This window comes from Cervus elaphus, chromosome 33 (assembly GCF_910594005.1).
Source record: "Cervus elaphus chromosome 33, mCerEla1.1, whole genome shotgun sequence".
NCBI lineage: Eukaryota > Metazoa > Chordata > Mammalia > Artiodactyla > Cervidae > Cervus > Cervus elaphus.
This window is the reverse complement of record NC_057847.1, coordinates 15440211-15454233: the sequence shown is the minus strand read 5'-3', so window position 1 is coordinate 15454233 and position 14023 is coordinate 15440211.

The window sequence follows — 14023 nt, the reverse complement described above, 5'->3', positions numbered from 1 at the left end:
CATTTACTAGGAACAGAGCACCTGCAAAGCAGAGTTGGAGATAAGCCTTAGCACCAGGCCCTCCCGGGATAAAACTATAGTTCTGGACTGAAACTATAGCTCTAGAAGTTCACAGAGAGGGACAATCTGGTCTTTTGGTTACATTTGGCCAGTGAAGAGTGGCTGTGATGAAGGGAAGAATAGGAAATTGGGGTAGGCTATGGCTCAAATGCCACACACCCTCACGTATTTTACTGAGAATTAGTATGTGTGCTACATGCTTAGTCATGTCTAACTCTTTGCAACCCCACGGACTGTAGCCCGCCAGGTTCCTCTGACCATGGAATTTTCTAGGCAAGAATACTGGAGTGAGTTGCCATTTCCTACTCCAGGGGATCTTCCCAACCCAGGGACTGAACTCACATCTCTTGCATCTTCTGCATTAGCAGGTGGATTCTTTATCTCTCCACCACCTGGGAAACCCAAGAACTAATATATATTCTTGAACAAATATTTCTCCATTTACTGCTTCCTATTAGTGAAATATTTACCTACTATATAAGATTGTTTTGATAATTTTCACCAGTTGAATTGTTTCACTGGTAATTGTTTTGCTGGGGACTGGGTCCACCAATCTCCTCTTACACTATTCTGGAAGTCCTCTCCACTAACTACTGAAGTTTACAAAATCTGGGGTCCATTTTAAGTTAGAGCATTGCTATATAAAAACAAATGAATATGAAGACATCTATTGTACAAAAAGTCATCAATCCTAAATTGAAACACGATTTAAGCATATAAGAAATGAATTTGTTTAAATAACCTGAAAGAGAAAATAAGTAATTATATATGGGCAGTGTGAAGTTTCAAAGTTGGTTTCAAAGTTGGTTTCAAAATTGGTTTCATTATATATCATAATGAAAACTAATGATCAAACTGCTGTTGTGTGTCAAATTGAGAAGGATAAATCTATAATTTGATCAATACCTATACCTATATCCATATATGGACCTATACTTGTATCTGAGTGGAAGTAGGATAAAAAGATTAATAAGAAGAAAATAATTAACAATAAATTTGTAAAGATGGGTATGGCATGTGGGAATGCAGAAAGGATATAATGTTCTGAATATTAAATATAAAATGCCAATTTTTCAACAATAACTCACTACAATGCTATATACACATTGGTTAAATATATTTGTTTTGTTGGGAAAATTTATTCTAACATACATACTTGTATGCCTATATAACTCTATCTCCTATCTATTGATTTGCATGTCTTGTATACATGTACAAATATATCTCTAGGATACAGTAGTAGAAGTTAAATCATTCGGTCAGATATATGATCCTTTCAATTACGTGAATGTTAACAAATTTCTTTAAAGTTTGCAGCTTATTTTTAGAAATGTGAGGACAATGGAAGTGTTTTACTTGTTCTTAACTCACTAAACCTATTCATTGATTCATCCTTTTAAGTGCCTTCAGTAATATGTTGAAAAGATCAAATCATTTAGAGTGATTCAATATCAAAATGTAAAATAACTGAAAAATAAGCAAATTTATGAAGAATAAGATAAATTGCCATCAAATGAACAGTATTATCTCTGATACAGTTTTCTACACAACATTTTAAAGTTCAATTTTGGGAAATAATCCCAATCTGTCAATTTTGTTGAGTATCTCCAGCCACTGTTAAGAGAACAGATGAATCATTTTTATGCCAGAATGAAATTCTTTAAATAAATTATAGATGAATACACAAAAAGTCATTGAGTGGGAGAAAGCTGATATTTGTCCCACTCTGTGATATATTTTACTCTCCTACAAACTCACATAAAATGCAAAAAAGAAGCTGATTAAGGAATGTTTACTTAGGATAACTTTAACATGGCAAGCAATTTCATGGTTTTTAATGGCACTTTTTTTTTGAATGTAAGAAAATTAGTCAAAGGGAAGTATAGAACTCATCTACACAGTCAGTATACTCTAATAAAATTTAATGAAATATAGACGAAAAATATTGAAAGAATCAAGTCATTTTGGAAAGACCAATTTGTAGGAGTATGTACACAAATGAATAAAACATGTGGTTTAGAAGTTTTATAAAGAGACTTCTGTTCATGCTGTGTCACTCTCTGTGTTAATGATTTGTAGTAATTTTATTCTAGTAAGATTATTTGACTTAAAAGTTTAAAAATAGCTTATTTCCTTGCAGTTCTGGATTTATATGGCAAATTATTTGGCTGTCTGCGTACACAATGGTTCGCATGATGGAAAATATGCCCCCTTCTGCCAATTCTCTCCTCTGCACACCATCTGCCAAAGAATGTTGATTATAGCATAATGTTGAAAACAAGATCCATGAAAAGATTCACAAGAATTACTTGATAATGTCATAAATTACCAACACACAAATGTATGATTAAATTGGATAATTTAGATAATATGAATTATCTAAAACCTTTATATATCATTCTTTTAAATCTTGATGACTGACTTTTTCCTCTTAATTTTTATTAAAAATATCCATCTTTTGAAATGCTTTCCCTACCCTGATCTAATCTCCCTTTAGATCTATGCAGTTTTTCTATGCAATGAATTCCTGCATCATTTTTATTATTAGCTCAGTAGGTGTGTGTCTGTGTGTGTGCTCAGTCGCTCACTAACTCTTTTTGACCCCAGGACTGCAACCCACCAGACTCACCTCTCCATGGAATTTTCCAGGCCAGAATACTAGAGTGAGTTGCATGCAGTTTCCTGCTCCAGGGAACCTTCTGAAGCCCAGGGTCAAACCCACTTTTCTTGTCTGCTGCATTGGCAGGCAGATTCTTTATCACTGAGCCACCTGGGAAGCTAATTAAGTGTACATTTCTCAAACTGGATTCTTTTTTGAATTCTCCACTTAATATTTCTGCTTAGATATTTCATTGTCATAAGCATTCTTTGCCCCAGTTTGTGGTATATAAGTAGTTTCCCTAGGATGAAAGGAAAAAGTTTCCTGAAGACTAGAATTAGTCAGAAACAAGAGAGCATGCAAATGATCTTGCAACACTATGATCATTCTTCTTTTACACCATTGATTATATTTTGATCATACATAGTTTATGTATATAAATATATACTTATACCATTATATCTATATCCATTGATCATATACTTTTTTGAAATATCTGCTTCACTTTTTGGAATGTAGAACTCCAGAAAATTTTTCCTCCACTGATGCTTTGCACTGTCTTGCAAAAAGCAAGGAGCCAATAATGTTTACACATTCGGCAACTATTCTGTTTCCACCTGTTATACTTTATTTGTTAAGCTTTAGATTTTTTCCTTCAATTAGATCATAGCCTAATTAAAACAGATAAGTTTATTGAGGAATTCAGAGAGAGCAGTTCATGCTACAGTCCTGTGTAACTGTATGCTCTTTACATCCTGTACTCTCTGGAGAACCTCAGGTTTCTCCTCCTCCTCCTACAAGTAAAGCACCTGTGTGATTCAAGGATTTAAGAAAATAAGGCTGACTTTTAAGAATTCTGTATCTATTTTATATTCATGATCTTGAGCAATTATATGATTAGCAAAGATTTTCTCTTCTCAGGATCTTTCATAGAATAAAAACAATTAATTGTGATGAAGTCCAATTTACTTATTTTTACTTTTATTTGATCTTTCTTTTGGTGTTAAGTCTTTGCCTAACCTCAAGTTCTCCAAATTTTCCATTTCTTAGAAGCTTTGTATAAGTACAGACATCTGGAACATGGTTGATAATTCCTTCTTAAACTAAGAAATGGACTTACCAAATGACCCAGCAATTGCACACTTGGGCATATATCTCAGAAAAATGATCTATTTTCATATAAAAATTGCATGAACACTTAGAGTAGCTTTATTTGTGATAACCTGAAACTATAAACTCCCCAAATATTCTTCAGCGGGTAAATGAGTAAAAAGAGAAAAACAAAATGTGATTTATCAGTAGCATGAAATAAAACTCAGCTATTAAAAAGACTGAACATAACTTCAATGAATCTTAAGGATATTATGCTGAAGTCAATCTCAAAGAATAAATATTACATGTCTCCACTTATATGACATTTGTGAAACAAAATAATTATGAACATGGAGAACACACTAGTGATTCCAGAGTTAGAGATGCGGTGGAGGGGAGGATATGGTTATAAAGAGACAGCATAGGAAGTCTTGTGATGATGGTGTAGTTAAGGATCTTAAAGACCTCCATATAGATTTCTTTGCAATTTCTTGTGAATTTTATAATTATTTCAAAGTAAAAATTTGCAACAGGAATTCCAATTATAAGATAGTAAAGTTTAAAATAGTGACAGTAGGCTCCAACAGACCTGCTTTGAATTTCCCCCTCACAGATTTGCAGAGATTAGTCAGCCTACACATCAAAAGCAGGGTGTTGTTTGGTGACAATTGTTGTTTTAGTGCATATTCAGAATGTTAACTGTGGTCCAAATATGGTAGCTTGAGCTGGTGGCAAGAGGGAGACTTTTAATAGCATTTCTCCACTTGTGTTTCATTTTCTTTATCTAACCTACTCTAACCTGAGTGAGTGATGAAAGCGTTTCTTTTTCAAGGAATGTGCTGCTTTTATTTCATGATTTATTTGTCTGACTGTGCCAGGTCTTAGTTGTGGTAACACAGGATCTTTGTTAAGGCATGTGAACTTTTAATTGTGGCATGCAGAATCTAGTTCCCTGACCACGGATCAAACGAGGGACCCAGCATTGAAAGCATGGAGTCTTTTTTTTTTTAAGATTAATTTATTTATTTTAATTGGAGGCTAATTACTTTACAATACTGTAGTGGTTTTGTCATACACTGACATGAATCAGCCACGGGCACATGAATCAGCCACATGTGTTCCCCATCCAGAACCCCCCTCCCCGGTCCCTCTCCATCCCATCCCCCAGGGTCATCCCAGTGCACCAGCCCTGAGCACCCTGTCTGATGCATCAAACCTGAACTGGCTATCCATTTCACATATGATAATATACATGTTTCAATGCTATCCTCTCAAATCATCCCACCCTCGCCTTCTCCCACAGAGTTCAAAAGACTGTTCTTTCAGCTATGTCTCTTTTGCTGTCTCACATATAGGGTCATCATTACTATCTTTCCAAATTCCATATAGATGTGTTAGTATACTGTATTGGTGTTTTTCTTTCTGACTTATTTCACTCTGTATAGTAGGCTCCAGTTTCATCCACCTCATTAGAACTGATTCAAATGAATTCTTTTTAATGGCTGAGTAATTTTTCATTGTGTGTATGTACCACGGCTTTCTTATCCATTCATCTGCCAATGGGCATCTAGGTTGCTTCCATCTCCTGACTATTGTAAACAGTGCTGTGATGAACACTGGAAAGCACGTGCCTCTTTCAATTCTGGTTTCCTCAGTGTGTATGCCCAGCAGTGGGATTGCTGGGTCATATGGCAGGTCTATTTCCAGTTTTTTAAGGAATCTCCACATTGTTTTCCATAGTGGCTGTACTAGTTTGCATTCCCACCAACAGTGTTAAGAGGGCTCCCTTTTCTCCACACCCTCTCCAGCATTTATGGCTTGTAGACTTTTTGATAGCAACCATTCTGACTGGCGTGAGATGGTACCTCATTGTGGTTTTGATTTGCATTTCTCTGATAATGAGCGATGTTGAGCATCTTTTCATGTGTTTGTTAGCCATCTGTATGTCTTCTCTGGAGAACTGTCTGTTTAGTTCTTTGGTCCATTTTTTGATTGGGTCTTTTATTTTTCTGGAACTGAGCTGCAGGAGTTGCTTGTATATTTTTGAGATTAATCCTTTGTCTGTTGCTTTATTTGCTATTATTTTCTCCCAATCTGAGGGCTGTCTTTTCACCTTGCTTATAGTTTCCTTCATTGTGCTAAAGCTTTTAAACTTAATTAGGCCCCATTTGTTTATTTTTGCTTTTATTTCCATTACTCTGAGAGGTGGGTCATAGAGGATCCTGCTGTGATTTATGTCAGAGAGTATTTTGCCTATGTTTTCCTCTAGGAGTTTTATAGTTTCTGGTCTTACATTTAGATCTTTAAATCATTTTGAGTTTTATTTTTGTGTATGGTGTTCTACAAGTGGTTGACCAGTTTTCCCAGCACCACTTGTTAAAGAGATTGTCTTTTCTCCATTGTATATTCTTGCTTCCTTCGTCAAAGATAAGGTGTCCATAGGTGCGTGGATTTATCTCTGGGCTTTCTGTTTTGTTCCATTGATCTGTGTTTCTGTCTTTGTGCCAGTACCATACTATCTTGATGATTGTAAGAAAGCATGGAGTGTTAACCACTGGACCACCAAGGAAATCCCATGAGGGTTTTTATTAATCTTTCTTTTCCACGTCTATGAAGTCAGAATTTATTGCATTTACAATTAGTTTATTTATTCCAAAATCTCACACAGAAAATTGGGATATAATTATTATTGTTTTACTTTTACTAAAGATACAAATTGAAACTAGTAGTACCTACCATACTGTATGTTGATGAGATCAACTATTATATGCCATGTTAAAGGTTTGATTTTTTTAATAACTCATCCTAGGTTATAATCAAAATCATCCTCAAATTGAAGGATTAATATGTTTATTACAACTTTTCATTTATCTCTCCTCAAAATGAAATAAACACAATAGTATCTAAATATTTTTCATGTTAAAAGAGAACCTCATATTCCAAGATGAGATGATTATTCCCCAAATTTAGAGAAAAAAAAATATACATATATAGGATTGGTAATGACAAGGACTATAGAAGTTCAGAACAAAAAGAAGTTCCTCTTTAGTCTTGCAGGAAAAGTCTCAAAGAGAAAGTGATATTAGCACTTTAAATAAAGGATATATTTGTTGGTAGATAATAAACAGAAACCTGTGCACATTCTACATAGAGGAAAAGGTCATGAATATAGGAAGAGGAAAACTATAAAATATAATGTGTTGCTGAGCCATGAGGGAGAAATTTCCCTCTATGTGATATGTCCATTAATCATCTAAACCCAGCTAGATTAGGCCATGTTATTAATGCAGGAGATGGTGGAGACTTGGGTAGGATCCCTGGGTTGGGAAGAATACCTGGAGAAGGGCATGGCAACCCACTCCAGTATTCTTACCTAGAGAATCCTATGGACAGAGGAGCCTGGTGGGCTACTGTCCATAGCGTCACAAAGAGTTAGACATGGCTAATACAGCTGAGCTCACAAACAAGCACCACCAAAACAATACAATCCAAACACACAGTTCAGGAAGAATTCACATTAGGTGAGTAGAGGGAATTTGGATTTCCTAGGATCCTTGCTTTTGAGCTATGCCTGTTAGTTTTTTATGACATCTGCTCAGATTTAAGGATACTAAAATACTGAGAATGTATATAATTTAAATGCTAACTTTATTTGACATCTCAAGCTCCTGAATATCTTTGCAATAATCATCCATCTCTGAGAGCACTTTACAACACAGTAAGAATGTGTTTTACACAGCGAGCTATAGCACAGGAACCCAGCAACAAAGTTAAAATGTTTTAAGTTCTCTGGTGGCCTAATGTTTAAGATTTGGGGTTTTCACTACTGTGACCCAGGTTCAATCTCTAGTCGGAGCATGGAGATCCTGCAAACGATGTGGCATGGCTAAAAAAATAAATAAATAAAATATTTTAAAATAAGAGTATAATTGAAATTAAGCAAGTTAAAATATAGCCTTTAGCTCAAAGTTTGCATTATGAGGTAGTAGAGTAACTAAAATATACATATTTCCACTATTACACACTACTGCAACTGCTATTACTTCTCCACTGCTATTGCTAGTTAATGACAATATAGGAACCCTTTCTTCAAATTAAAGGAGTTAAAACCAGTATATAAAACTGACAAAGCAGACCTATTCTGTTAAAATAATGGAATGAAGGAATTATATGTGTGCCTCCTGCAGCCCTAGCACTCACCACACTCCAGGAAAACTATTATGCATAGATGGAGTACAATTTGGAATCTCTGTGTGATGATACACCATGCTGAAAATTGTTACAAAACAAAGATGAAAGTATTTTAAGTGATTAAAGCCAGTGCTTGTGTTTAGCTATATTATCAGAGAGAAAAATAAAGCACAATAAAGCAGTTACCTAACTACTGAGATAAAATAGTTATTGGATAAATGGACATTAAAAAAGAGAAAATAAGATAAAGAAATGCTAAAGAAGAAAAAATAAGTCTTGGTAAATGACTAGATAGTCATGACAAAGGTAAGTCATTACTAAGAAAGATGGTTTGTATCTGCATAAACTGTTATGGTAAGGCTAGGAGCTTTCGATGGAGATCTTCTAGACTGTATAAAGATATATATGAACCTTAGAATCCTAGCTCGCCTACTGATTAGCTGTGTGATGGTGGACAAGTTATTGGAACCTGGTTAGCCTCGGATTCTGCACTTGTAACGGTAACAATATCTTACTCTTCTAATCATTAATTTGTTCAATAAATGCTTATTGACCAAATGTTATGTGACAGGCATATTATTATGGATTTTCCCATTAAAAAGACAGATATACATCAAGATGGTCTTTAACGAGAAACTTACAAATTAAATGGCAAAAATAGAAACTGAATATATACTTTCAAGTGTAATAAACATTGAAAAAAGGGAGTAAAAAGGTGCCATGGGAACATGCAATAGATCGCGGTGAGGATTAATATAACCGATTACATAAGTAAAGTTTATAATACAATTCCAGGAAAATTCAGCACTGTTCTTGTTTGTATTTGGAGACAAGTAAGACAGTGTTGCGGAGAAAGAAATGGCAACCCACTCCAGTGTTCTTGCCTGGAGAATCCCAGGGACAGAGGAGCCTGGTGGGCTGCTGTCTATGGGGTCGCACAGAATCGGACACGACTGAGGCGACTTAGCAGCAGCAGCAGCAGCAAGAAGACAGTGTTGAGTTTGAAAAATGTTTGAATGGTTCCTTTGAATGGAAACTCAGGGCACCAATTCAACTGTTCCACAAAGAAAGATCTCAAGGGATGAAGCAAATTCTGATTACTCACATTTGATTTGAGGATATTATTTTTAAAATCTCAATATATAAAATGAGAAATATAAAAATAGAGAGACAGAAAATCATGATTTTCAAGGAGGACATAATTCATAGGCATTTTGTAATGTTGTGGAAAAATAAGAAATAGCCATACAAATTAAATAGCAACAAAGGGGTATAGTAAGGAAAAAAAAAGTACAGGATAAAGTGCCAAGTCAGAAATTCTAGGTTTTACTGAAGTGGTTATATATTTACATTTAAGAATGCTGCTGTAATGTTATTGTTGTTTTTGCAGAGCAATGATTAAAAAGGGGCAAAAGTTTGATAAGGTTGATCTGGTTACTAAAAAAAAGTAAAGTTGCTCTCTAAGGCTCATTTAAATTATCAAAATAAGACATTTTTAAGGAATTTTTATCTAAATGCAAATGGTTGTCAGAATCTGAGAATCAGATACTGATTGTTAAGTGAGTTTTTAAAGTCAGTATTTCTTTTATTAAACTTTCTATCCATAATATGAAGACATAACAATCATTTTTTTGCTTTATTAAGTATTTTTGGTTGTTCATAAAATTATTCTAGTTATTTTTTTCTTTTAAGTGTATGATAAGGGAAATAAAAGAATATATGAAAATCGAAAATAATCAAATAACTTTTACTATACTTTATGTTTTTAGTTTATATCTATCATGTGTTTGGCTTTAAAGAGCATATTGAGAACAATAGAAACTTTTTTCAGATATCTATATTTAGATAGTGGAAAAGATATAAAGATTTTAATCCAGTATAGACATTATTTAAATTTGGATTTAGAATGAAACAGCATTCTCAAAGTCACACACATTCATGCTTTGATTACATCACACTTCCAGTTCACTATGCCCCTAGAGCATCAAGAAAATCAGGCACAAAATAAATGAATAATTGCATGTTTGGATGTCTTGTATTCTTATTTTCTGGCCATGCTGTGCGGGTTTTGGGATCTCAGTTCCCTGACCAGGGATTGAACCTGGCTCCAGCAGTGAAACCACCAGATCCTAACCACCAGACCACCAAGGAACTTCTTGTCCTGTATTCTATAGAGCTAAAGTCTCTGTAAAACCTTTGAAACAAATGTTTATTCCTTGATTGCTCCTTTCATACATAGAAAAATGACTTAGGGTCTAGATTCCCTAGAGGCAAAAAGACACCACAGAATCAAGAGTCAATATGCACAGTGTCTCAGAATTATTTGGCACATCACTCCAGTGTTCCACATTTTGTCCTCCCACTGTTTCCTTTCAAACATTGGATCTATTCCTTTTTGGTGTATGGGAATCTTCTGATTAATATGCACTGGGGCACCACATGGTTGCCCATCTGTGTGGGTCAGTTTTGAATCACTAATCAGGGCTCAAATTGAGTTGAAATTTTGCCAAATAGCCAGCTACAATGACCTTCAAACCTGTCATAGTTGGCTGATGAGCAGCTCTAGGGAATTTAATTTGCTTTGGAGCTTATATCTCACATGCGTGTATGATGCTTAAAATGAAGTTATTCCTGCTATCGATCTTTGCTTTTCTGATATTTAAGTTTTGGAAAGATTTCTTCCACGTTTCCAGTAGCAGACTCATCTCATAACATTCTCTTAATAATAACTTGAGGAAATCAATAAAACAATCAAATAACATTTATGCAATTGTGCTAAGAGAAATAAAGAAAATTAATCTACATCTTTCTCCCACTAATAGCAGCTGACATACTCCAATTAGTAGCTAATAACTTTTATTATTTAGAATAGACAAAAACAAGGAAAGAAAGTAAATTTATTTAAGAAATGGAATAGATGACCTTTTAAAAATGAATCAAATTTGGTAAAATATGTGCATTTTGAAAATCATCTAAGTGTTAACATTTTCATGTCCTTTATTTGTTTTCTAATCTTCCATATTTGAGAAATAGAGCTATAAAATTTCCTAAGGCATAATAAAACTAATTATCTTTTCATGTTCCTGAAAAGGTTATTTTTATTTTTTTTTTAAAGTTTAAAGGTACATTTTCATGTCCCTAGGTAGTATATATATACAACTTAGATAAGTTTTATGTTGTCAAGTTAAGTATCAGATTATTGCATAAGAAGGAAAACAATTCTAATATTTTCTTATATAGAGGGGCATCAGAATCATCAACAGTTTCAGTCTTCTTTAACTCACTTTCCTTTTCTTTTAAGAAATCTAGAATGTGCTACTCTTTGCCAAGAGGTTCAAGACCAATAGTAACAAACTCAATAGATTTTCTTCCAGGACAAGACTTTGCTTCACATTGTGGGTGATGCCACAGGTTTCCTCACCATGTGTTCTCATTCCACAACTCAGCCTGAAAGTGCCCCCCCATTTCTGGAACATTGTATTCTCATGGAATAGACAACATAAGGAGCAAAAGGAGCAAATAAATCATGCAGTTTTTAAGTTGTGCTTGGAGATAACACATGTGCTGTTTCAGTTACATTCCATGGACAATGGTCCAGCCAAAATTAGTAGGGTGGGAAGTATACTCCTCCAGTAGGAACATAGCAATGGACAGATAAACAAATATTTGGATTCAAGTATAAAACTTCTATTTTTATTATATATATTTATTTCTCCTTCATGAAACTCAGTTTAGCATCTATTTATGATAAAACTCTTAGTAAACTATGAAAAGAAATTTCTCAACTTGATGAAGACCATCCCCCAAAAACCTACAACTAACATCATACTTAACAGAGAAACTCAAAGCTTTCACACTGAGAAATTAGGTACATAGCAAGGAAGTATCCTCTCACCACTCCTTTATCACATTGCATTAGAAGTTCTTGCTAACGCAAAGAGACAAGAGGATGAAACAAAAGGTATATAGATGAGAAGAAAGAAATAAAACTATCTTTGTTCACAGATGGCAGGATTAACTACATAGAAAATTTGAAAGAATCAACAAAAAAATCTCCTGGAATAAGTAATTTTTAGCAAGGTTATAGGATATAAAGTTAACATACAAAGTTAATTATTTCCCTGTATACTAACTATGAACAAGTGGGTTTCGAAAATAAAAATACAATGTATTTCTTCTGTGAATTGTCTATATCCTTTGCCTTCATCAGGGTCACTATAACCCACCGGGCACTTTGTTGAAAATAGAAAAAAAAGACTTATTCCGATTAGATACAACGCCCCTGCTAGCAGGGTTTGTTGAGCATAGTGTAGGCTGCAATTCTACTGGAATTCTTCTCCCCCTCAATAATCACCCTTATGGGCTCCCCAGATGTCTAAGTGGGTAAAGAATCTATCTGCAATGCAGGAGATGCAGGGTTGATCCCAGGGTCAGGAAAAGCCCCTGGAAGAGGATATGGCAACCGACTCCAGTACTCTTGCCTAGAGAATCCCATGGCAGAAGAACCTGGCAGGCTACAGTCCATAGGGTCACAGAGTCAGATACAGCTGAAATGACTGAGCATGCACATACCCCTGGCTTATCTTTAAAAATATCCTGAATTGTTACTAAAATCCACATCTATTTGGGGCTTCCCAGGTGGCACTAGGGTTAAAGAACCCAACTGTCAGTGCAGGACACAGATACGGATTTGATCCCTGGGTGGAGAAAATTCCCTGGAGAAGGAAATGGCAACCCACTCCAGCATTCTTGCCTGGAGAATCCCATGGACAGAGGAGTCTGATGGGCTATATAGTCCATAGGGTCACAAAGAGTGGGAAATAACTGAAATGACTTAGCAGGTTTTCATGCAATCACCCTTATATAGGGTACAGCCTAATCAAATTTATGCGATGGCCCTTACTCTCCTAACATTTGCATAATTTTTAATATATTAATTAAAGTTAATTCATAATATGATATTTAATATATGTATGCTAAGCCACTTCATTGTGTCTGACTCTTTGTGACCCTGTGGACAGCCCTCCAGGCTCTTCTGTCCATGGGATGTACATATGTACATATATGGCAATTATTTTCCAGTATGTTGCTTTTCTTTTCATGTTGTAGTCTTATGTATGAAAATTTTAAAATCTAAGGCAAAAATGTTTTGAAATTTTTCTGTCTGATTTCTTCATTTTATATAGATAAACATATATACTTGTATAAATATTTATTTTTGTAATACTATTAAACTCTATTCTCTATCCATCAATTTAGAATAACTTCATCATGTTAAGTTACCATATATATGTCTATTTTGTGATACTGTATTATTATTCTTTCTACTAAGTTATTATTATTGTTATATCATGGTTACTTATATACTTCCATTAGCAAACCTAGAGAGAACTGAAATTTTTACAATTTTGAGTCTTTCTCTTCATTAACATGGCGTTTCTATGCACATTTTAAAGTTTTTATAGTCTTAAAAAAATTATCATCAGTAGTTTCATAGAGATTTTATACATATTAATTGTATTCATTAACGTGGTTTTGTTTTTGTTTTATGCTATATCTGAAAAAAGTATCCATGAGACATTGTATCTTGCACTTTCTGATTAATTGGAGAAACTATGAATTTTGTATCTTGATTACATAATGTGCTAACTTGCTGGGCTCCCATATTAATTCTGTTGGTGTTTTAGTTGATTTTCTCTCACATGTTCTCTCAGTCTGAAGATCCTGCTTATTAAGTGGGTATGTCACATCCTACTCAACATTTTGGTTTGTCCCTTTGAAGAAAAGAAAAGAAAAAGAGCTGCCAAGTAAGGATTAGTTCATGATATAAAAGGAGTCACATATTATTCGCCATCAGCAGGCATCTCCACCATCATGTTGAACACCCATCCAAGAGCATGGCCTACCCTGGTGTAAAACGTAGGAGCTTAGGGAAAATGACATAATGGTATTTTAACTTATGCCTTTTCCTACTGCAATAATAAAGTAAATCTATGAAAAACAAATGTCTAGAGTCTGGTATTTAGAATGTTCAATGTGATCAGTTAATACGGGATATTTAAGAAAGAGGATTCTAAAAAA